This window comes from Panicum virgatum, chromosome 6K (genome assembly GCF_016808335.1).
Source record: "Panicum virgatum strain AP13 chromosome 6K, P.virgatum_v5, whole genome shotgun sequence".
Classification (NCBI taxonomy): Eukaryota; Viridiplantae; Streptophyta; class Magnoliopsida; order Poales; family Poaceae; genus Panicum; species Panicum virgatum.
In genome coordinates, this window is record NC_053141.1 from 23,565,052 (window position 1) to 23,574,612 (window position 9,561).

General features: G+C 48.8%; 2 long non-coding RNA genes across 3 annotated transcripts; both read right to left on the minus strand.

Annotated features, from left to right (window-relative positions):
• Positions 1 to 2,499: 2,499 nt before the first annotated feature.
• On the minus strand, positions 2,500 to 3,672 carry LOC120639138. Its single transcript, XR_005661287.1, has 2 exons — positions 3,178 to 3,672; positions 2,500 to 2,902 (listed from the first exon to the last, which is right to left on the minus strand). It is a non-coding gene; the product is annotated as an uncharacterized LOC120639138 (long non-coding RNA).
• Positions 3,673 to 4,786: 1,114 nt separating this feature from the next.
• LOC120712074 lies at positions 4,787 to 7,663 on the minus strand. Of its 2 annotated transcripts, XR_005690662.1 has the most exons (6): positions 7,250 to 7,663; positions 6,933 to 7,170; positions 6,376 to 6,513; positions 5,665 to 6,286; positions 5,437 to 5,504; positions 4,787 to 4,992 (listed from the first exon to the last, which is right to left on the minus strand). It is a non-coding gene; the product is annotated as an uncharacterized LOC120712074 (long non-coding RNA). The 2 variants fall into 2 exon arrangements; XR_005690661.1 differs by having other exon boundaries at positions 6,933 to 7,616.
• Between the last annotated feature and the right edge of the window lie 1,898 nt (positions 7,664 to 9,561).

Here is a 9,561-nt window from a genome sequence, read left to right on the forward strand (position 1 = left end):
TTCGGTAATTTTATCAAGCACCTCGCATCCATAGTAGCGCTCGCCATCAAGTTGTACAAGGGACACCCACCTCCTCCGTCATGAATCAGAGCGCGGCTGCGATGATCTCCGCGACTACGGACACAAGTCGTCATGAATCAGAACGTGGCCATGATTGTATTCACCGGCACCGAGCCACGCACAACTTCGGGCACATCTCCACCACGCGACGGAGATCCGCAGGCGGCATCTCGGCTGCAAGCGGCACCGTCGCGGCATCCGTAACCACGGGAGGCAACGCCAGCACGGTGTCAGTAGGCGTCGGGAGCACGCACGCCGAGCTCCAACGCCCCATCCCGCGTGCAAGTGGCCGCGGCGAGCCTCCGGGAGAGGTCGGCCGCCGCGAGACGCCCATGCTCGCCGTCCCCCGACGTGGTTTTGTCCTCACGACCTCACGAGTCACGCCGCTGGAGCCGCTGCATAGCCACCCCATCTCGACGGGGCCCTCACGCTGCCGGAGCCCCTGCGCCGTGGACGGGCGCGGGTGGGGGTGAGTGAGAGCTGATTCTTGCGATTTGACGAGAGGCTAAGGAAACGACGGCGACTTGACGAGCGGGTATGCGCGGCGGGTAAACAACCATCCCTCCCACGCCACGAGGTCGAGTAGCGGCTGTAGCAAGCGGCGCGGCGAATGGGCCGGGGCAACGGCGAGCGGGCGAGAGGAGCGGCGGTGGCGTGCGTGCGGCGAGCGAGAGGAGGGGAGGTGGCGGCGGAGCGGTGACCGAGGAGGCTGTGCGCGCGGGCGCCATCAGGCGGCGGTGGGGGCGTGCGCACAACGAGCTTTTTCTTTTTTACCAGGAAGACAAGTTTCCACTAACCAGTGACTCTAAAAAGATCTCCAGATACCAAACTGGTTACATAGTCGGAGACTTGATCCATGTAGACCTCCGAACCAGAGCGTACAACGCTCGCCCCATGAGCAACAAGGCTATCAGCCACTTTGTTGCATGATTGCGGACATGCCCGGACCACACATTGAGCAAAAGAATGGTGTATAAAATCTCTGATCTGACGAAAGAGACCCCCTTCCAGACTCCTGTCCAACTCATTCGATCTCAGCCCTCTCTCCAGATTTGTTGCATTCCCAAATGTGCAACCCTTTGAAGACTTTTGAGGGCTGCAAGAGCTTCAGCATGTAAAGAGCTTGTAACACGTTCTAGGTGACCACATCCCCCTTCCAAAAACTCCCCATTGTTACCTCTTGCCACAAAACCCCACCCGCTCTTTCCTGATTTGGCTTGGAAAGATGCATCAATGTTAATTTTATAAAAACCAGGCTGTGGTGGTTCCCATTTTTGTTGTTTCTTCGGTGTCTTTCCTCCCTCCTGCTTTTTCAATTTTTCAAAGTCAGATTCATAAAAGGTAATCAGTGAAGAGATTTCCATTGCAGATTGGCTTTTTCCCCGCATTCACTTTGTTCCTTGCCGACCACCATCTCCACAGCAGAATCCACACCTTTTGTTGTGTTGCATCATCTAATTTCCAAATTTCCTGAATAGTTTCTATTCCTGATTTGCAATTTCCGAGAGCTTTCCTAATGTGTTCAAGATTTAGTAGCCGCCAAATTTCCTTAGCTCCGTGCGCACAACGAGCTGGAGGGGAGAAGGCAGGCGCACAGAGCAGAGGAAAGAAGAAGGCACGCGTTGACCGGATGAACGGGTACGCGGGCGGGTATGTGAGGCGTGTGGTGAGAAAAAAATTATGTTTTTGGCAGAAACGCTCCCAACGTGTGATTTTTATGAGTCTCCACTCCCTCCCACCTCCCTCGGCCCTGACAGGTGGGTCCGGCGTGAGGGGTACGGTGGGCCTAATGTGAGTGAAAAAAGTTTTCAATTATTTTCGATCTTTATAGTATAAATTGGTGTGCGTCCATCTACATGTCATAGGTCGATGCATGTGGCGGACGTAAAAAAATATTTGTGTTCCATCCTGGAGGTGTAGTTGAAGTAAAAACAGTAACCTTCCCGAGTAAGTACAATTAGTACTGGTCGTGAGAAGCTCGATACGCTGTGGTGTTGTAAAAGGTTAACATGATGTGGGTCAAACAAGAAGTCAGGCGTATTTTTAGATTATTGTTCGTCGATCTACATGTTAAAGGTTGATGCATGTGGCGGTTCTTAGTGGTGGTGCATTTGAAGTAAAACCTTGTCCTTCCGGTAGTAAATAAAATTAAAACTAGCCGTAAAAAACTCCGTACGCTAGCTGTCGTGTCGTAATATCATACTCCCTCCGTTCCTGTCGTTTGACTTTTTTCACTCCAATTTTGACAATTCGTCTTATTTAAAAATTTATACAAAATATCAATTCTTTTGTTGTGACTTACTTCATCAATACAAGTTCTTTAAGAATGAGTTAAATTTGACTATATTTTTATAAATTTTTTGAATAAGACGAGTTGTCAAATTTAGTGTCAACAAAGTCAAACGAACTATAATTAAGAATGGAGGGAGTAACATGATGTCGGGCAGAACAAGAATTCTGTTCTATTTCGAGATTCTTGTGCGTCGATCTACATGTTAAAGGTCGATGCTTGTGGGGGATGAAAAAACATTAGTGTTTCTTCATGGAGGTACAGTTGAAGTAAAACTTTAACCTTCCGGTAGTAAATAGAATTAAAACCGGCCGTAAGAAGCTTGATGCGCTGTCATGTAAAAACTTAACATAATGTTGGTCAAAACAATATCATGAGCCTATATCTGCATCATGAGCGGCTGCTGTTGTGTGTGGCGCCTGGGCAGCGTTAGTTGATGGCTCAGCTTGATTTCTGACATCACCCGCAGCGTTGGTTGATGGCTCAACTCGATTTCCGACATCACCCAGCATATCATCTTGGAAGTCCCAGTAAGTGCTACCTGCTATGCACCTGTTAAGCAAAAAATGATCAGCTGGGGGGGGGGGGGGGGGGGGGGGGGGGGGGGGGGGGCTAGTTATTTCGTGCACATGTGAGGTTGGAGTAAAAAGGGATGAGTGGCTGCCAGAAATAATATTGACTAGTTCAATTGCCGTCAAAATGTGTTCGTTGTCTACCTGTGATTCCTAATCGTTTCTTTTGGCCGACTCATATCCGTGTCTTGCATCTAGGAGGCATCGGTTCAACCAAAATTGGAGCAGATGATGAAATGTGGTCACCTGACATACCTGCTGTATCCACAAATGTGCCTTCGACGGCCGCTAGCGAAATCGATTGGGCTGCGAAGAGTGCAGAGAATCCGCGCCTCTCCGGTGCGTCGATGGAGCCGGCCGGAGAAGCAGACAGTAGCTGCGGGGTGTGGGCGCTGACCCCGGCGATGGCCCCAAGCGGTTCCGCCGGGGGAGAGACGGCGCATGCGCGTGCGCGCCGCATGCAGGGGGCACCCATATGGAAGTGGCACTCATGTATCATGGACTCACAAGAGAGGGGCGTATGGATGCGCCGTGACCCACCAGATTGAAGCACGGCCGCGCCGCCCTCCATGCCATCAACAATGGTTGCTTGCGGGTCTCCATGATTCGACGCCTGGGAGAGCGCCATGGTGTGCTGTCTGGAAAATTCGCTGACACAAATGCCAGGAGTGAGGGGCTGGCGCAACGCCATGGCTGTGTTGCCATTGCCAGGACCTAGAAGCTTGGGCGGTAATAAGAAATTGGAACCATTTTTTCTTATTGCTCACATTAGTAGGACAACGCATTAAAGTCTAGAGAGAGAGAGGGAGGCTTTTATTCTGGTAGGAAACATTAAAGTCTGCGGAGAGAGGGATCTTTATTGCTCAAGTTTTACGATTCCTTTTGTAGTATTTACAGTTCCAAGTTTAGATGTTTTGGTGGGTTCACCGGAGCTAGGCGGCGCTCCGCCGGTGTGTTAAATAATATTCACACACTGTGAGTAAAATAGACAATAGGTATATATATATAGTTTGAAATTGTATAAAATTAGGCCCAATCCTTATATTATCTAAGTCAAATTTTAAGACTCTTTACCACCTAGGTGGGGCGGCGGTAAGGTGGACGCGCTCAATCAGGGCGCACAAAGTAGGATGACAAGGGCGATTGGAGCACACCCTTTTCGTGCCTGTTCCACCATGTTATTCTTCTTGATTGACGATGGATCATGATGTATTAGAGAGAAGCCAATTGCCCTGTCGGTTCTCTCCCTCTCTTCTTGATGTATTCTCACGAGAAATTGACCAACCTCACATCACATGCCATGGTGATCAAATTGGTGTTGGATTCTGTTTCCGCTTAAAAGGACAAGCAGTTTGGCTAACAAGCAGTAAGGCTAGGGATGGAAACGGGCACAAATCCGCTAGATTTATCCATCCCAAACCCGTATCCATGAACAAAAATTCTGCCTGTTAAAAACCTGCCACCCGTCACGAGCACAATTTTGTGTCCAAACTTGTGTTCACTCAGGTTTCGTGCGACCCGTGGGTTACCCGTGCCCCACAGCACCATTGGGGCGGCGGCGCCGGTGGTGGGGCGGAGGCCGAGCCGAGGGCCCCTCGACCGTGCAGACCACTATGTAAGAAAGCCTTATAGGAGACGCAGATTAACTCACATAGGAGATATTTTTTTGCGTCTCCAAATTTGCGTCTCCAATGTGAAGTCATAGAGACACGGTTAACCACGTCTCCTATGAGAGAGGTCATTGGAGACGAGTTTTTACAAACCCGCGTCTCCTATGAGATGGTCATTGGAGACGCAGGTTCGTCACATAGGAGACGCGGGTTGTTAACCAGTCTCCTATGATGAATTAAAAAAACAAAAAAAGGGGACAAAATATACCCTTACATCACATATACATATGTTTTATCCATTCTTTACATCACAAATTCACATGCGTTTTCCACTGTTTACATTACAAGTGCAGTGTTAATCTATTGAACAAATGCAGTCTTAATTACCGGTGACCTTTTGCTGAAGGAGCCACGCAAGGGTTGCTACTAGGTGCATTCAGGGACTTGTCAACAGAAGTACCTGGACAAGGCACATACACACATGTCAAGTAAAACTAATTGCACAAACTTATCAGGCACCCATTTTTTTATAGAATAGTAATAGATAAAAAACTCCTGGCCTCTAAGTGTCTAAGCCAATGTCAAACTAGAAAATGCAAGTCATTCAGTGTTGTCACAACAACAGTCTTGAACAAAGCAATCTAGAAAATGAACAGAAATATGTGTAGTTAAACTTCATGATCAGCTAGTTAAGATCATGAAAGTAACAGTTAGGAGACTACTGTTACATATGCTCTTCTCACTGCTATTAACTATAGAGTATAGATCCTGAGGTATGTGTATCCATGTATGTATACAAAGAACAAACATCTGATAGAAACATCTAATCATAAGGACTACTTTATGGATTAAGGTACCTGATCATGTTTTGCTAGCACAGTTTTGAGAAATGCAACAAACTTACCTGTCTGTGTTAAAATTGTTGTGTTAACACCAATTATATGCCCCTTTGAGCCAAGCAAAGGACCACCACTGCATGAGGTTCATCAAAATACATGGTTACCGAACAGTTTTGTACTACCTTGTGTTGAAGAAATCAGTGTCTGAGTTTTGCAAATCAAAACTGCAATTTTCTTTTGAAGAAGATAATCAGTATAGAAATCATTTTGAAACATATCCACAAATATATTACCAGGGTTAATAGCTGCATCTGTTTTAATTCCACCGCCAATTTTCACCCCAGCTCCACTGAAAATATCTTGATTTAAACCACTGATGATACCAACGGTTAGAGTATGGTCAAAACTAAAAGGGTTTCCAATTGCTAAGCATTGCTGACTGACTATTAACTCTTAAGCATGTCTAGGATGGTTAAATTTTTGTTCATTCCTATATTTGTGCAAAGATGTCAAAAGACAGTAAGTAAAATGTAATTATAAAGATAGCTCAAGTCTGACTGAGTGCCATAGCAAACAAGAATAATCTCATATCCAAAGTAATCAGGCTGCAGCACATTAAGGGCCAGTAACAAAAGCAACCACAGGCTAGATGCCAGTTCAGTAAAGCAACTTAGAATCAAGAGTAGCGTTTTTTTTAAGAAACAGGTGGCTTCTCAGCCTAATTTCTCTGATGAATTTTCAAATAGTTGAGTAAATTTGGCTTAAGCCTCAGTGAATATGCAAAGCAAATTAAGCAAATGGTTCTTGCAAAACCGATCAGTGAGCCCCATTGTGCAGCGAAAGACATCACCAAAACCCACAACAATGCTTATCACAGCTTCAACAATAAATGGATGACCTTCAAAAACCTGAGGGCTGAACAAAGGGCATCACAAGGTTATTAGGATTTTCAAAACATACAGAATTGAAATGCCGTATGGAGTTCACTTTGGTTAATAATATACCTGCTTACATGTGTTGCCACCATATCAGGATGTAGCTCTTTTATGATACCCAGACGTAAATTATATTCACCTGCATGACTTAGACACTATAGAATTGATTGATTGAGACCACTCTGCCAACTCTTTGTATTCCTGTACCTAACGAAGTGACCATGTCAAAGGTATAAGATGATAACCATGTATGTTGTCCACTATTATAAAAAGTGGCTGGCAATGATAGTGAAAGTTTAAATTGCCATATATAGAGAACTTTCAGCGTGTGCCATATCCATAATATGCCAACATGTAGTACTACTTACTGTGCACGCGCTACATAGATCAACTCATTATGAATAAAGATTAGCAACTTCAACCTAGAACTGGAGTTTTCTATTACTGGCTGTAGATTTGGGCACTTCAATTGTGATGAACTTGCCTAGAAACAGAGTTGAATCATGGCTATTTACTTAAATGGACATGACACTACAGTATCGATAAAAAATCGGAAGAGTTTATACGCGTATTTATGCACAGATCCATAAAAAATCGACATGACACTACATGGAAGATGCAAGCACCTCTGGGGAGGCCATGGCGGCCATCGTCCTGCTGGTAGTGCACACAGACAACGATTCGCTGCTGCTTGCAGAGGGAGAAGATGCCAATGCACAGCTGAAGGCACGGTCGCCGGCGTGGCGCTACAGCCGACGACCAACCCACCATAGAGCAATCCCCGGGCGATTTCTACGCTGCTGCTTCCAGTGATGCCCGGTGCAGCGCAGCAGCTCCGCCAAGCACCCCTTCCACCAGGGGCATCTGTGAAGGACAAACAAGCTAGGCATGAGCTCTACCTGCGGTTGCTGCGAGCCACGGCCGCTTCGCTGTTGCACTTCACCGCTAGTGGGGATGGGGATCCATCGCCGCTAGGTGGGGAGGGGATCTGCTGCCATCGGCATGGGAGGGGGAACTGTTGCCAGCGCCAAATCTGTAGGGGAGCCGCCGCCTCATCCTCACAGCGCCGCCCTGCTGGGTCCCCACGTGCGCTCGCGGTCCGCTCCGCGCCGCGTCCCCACGCCACGCCGCCAAGCCGCGTCCCCGCGCGCGTTTGCGCTCCGTGCCGCGCCGCTGCGGAGAGAGGGAGGAGGGGAGGAGGCTGCGGTGGGGCGGGGAGAGGAGGGGAGGACTCGTGGCGTTGAGGATTGGAGGAGGCGGCGACGGGGCAGGGAGAGGAGGGGAGGAGGGGATGCTGCGTCGGTGGGGAGAGGTGGGAGATTCGGGAGAGAGGAGACCGCGGGAGGGGGCCCGGACGTGGAGAGGGTGGAACTAGATTGCATAAAAAATTCGGGTCCGAGCTATAGGCAAAGGAGATGCGTGTTGGGTAGACGCCCGCGGAGGCGTCGCGAGGGTCATGTGGTGTGCGGGCGGGCGGGCCACGTGTGTGGTGGAGTCGACTGGCGTCGAGAAGCGTCGACCACGTGGGCGGGCGTCTGCTGAAGTCAGTCTTACGTCTCCTATGACTAAATGAATTTACTGGTACAGGTTTACAACACGCGTCTTCTATATAGGTAGATAGGAGATATGAGTTATTCATAAGAGTTTTTGATAGACTAATAGGAGACGCGGGTTGTTAACACACATCTCTAATGAGTTATTGGAGAAGCATCTAGAAACCGCGTCTCCAATGATGGTGTCTTTTTTGATAATTTCTTATATAGTGGACAAGCGGCAAGGATGGCACGGCAGCAAGCTCACGTGGCCAGGTGGAGGAGAGCACGCCGGCCCCTAGGCACGTGTGGTGGAGGCCACGGCCAGTGGGGGGGTTGCGTAGCCTCTGGGTGTGTGCGAGGGACCTTGGGAGGATGAGGTGGGTGGGGCAAGCTGGCGATCGCGACGCTAGCATGCAAGGATGCAAGGACGAGGCAGGTAGGGACAACGGGAAGTGGTTCCTCTGCAGTTACTGTAGAGGAACTACCCTCATTGACGTGTGGGTCCCATGCCCATGGAGCCCACATGTCAATGGGAGAGCCCCCCCTACAATAACTGTGGGTCGCCGTGCCAAACAGCACCACTGCGGCGGGCTAGGGCGTGGACACTGGCGAGCGGCAACGGCAAGACAGGGCGAGCGGCAACGGCTGCGTGCGAGCGATGGAGGCCTGGGCCCTGGGCGCTGGGGGCTGGGGCATGCGGTTGTTGCTGCCTGCTGGCTGGGGTGGGAGGAAATAGATTATGTTTAGGGTTTAGGGTGGCACTAGTATAAATAGTAGCATCCATGACATTTTTTCGCATGATATTTTTAGCTTCATCATTGAACAGACCACATCTATGACAAAAAAAACAGGTTCGCCATAGGTCTTCGTCGGCAACCTTCGGACACTACGCAACCATGACAAAAGCAAAACACGCGTCATAGTACACCTTGGGTTCCGTCTTAGTTCATCGGCACAGCCCTCAGCACCTGCGAAACTATGACGAAAGTAAAATGCACGTCACAGAATAATATTTCATATCGTCATAAAAAAGGTGCGCCATCTAGTCCTCTTACATGTGATCAACGCGATTCGTCATAGAACCAGACCGGCTGCCACGTATGACGATTCATCATAGAACCAGTCCGGGGCGCTTCGTCTTGGAACGGTTGCTGGTCAACTATATCCACCGAGTCCGTTGCGAGAGGTTTGACCGGGCATCCACTTGTACAAGTGCGGACCCAGCAGGCTGATGTGGGTAATACGTGCAACTGTAGGCCCTGGTTAACGGGTCCAGTAAGTCTTGCTCGCAGCCACGTGTGCTGACTAAAACCTGAAGGTCCACGTGTTAGGGTTGTGGGTCAAATATGTCAATGTGGGCTCCACTAGATAGCAGTGAGCAGACGTCCACAAGTACGAGTGCTGGCCAGCAGGCCGTCGCCCATGTCTATCATGTTTGGCCTGTCCAGCGTGCACCGTGGCTAGGTGATGCCCGCAGATATAAGGCCTGGGCCCAATATGAAATTGTTGTGGTGCTGGCAGAGAGGTTTGAGTGAACCACCAGGATCCACTCGATCTAGCCCATGAAGAAGAAAGGCCCAATGTGAAACTAGGTTCCAGCCCTGCGCTACTCAAGAGTTTTGTCAAGATAATCTAAAAAAAAGAGTTTTGTCTAGACCATACTCGCATTCTATTTAAAATGCCCCCCAACTACTTAAGGATAGGGGACCATCTGTTTTCT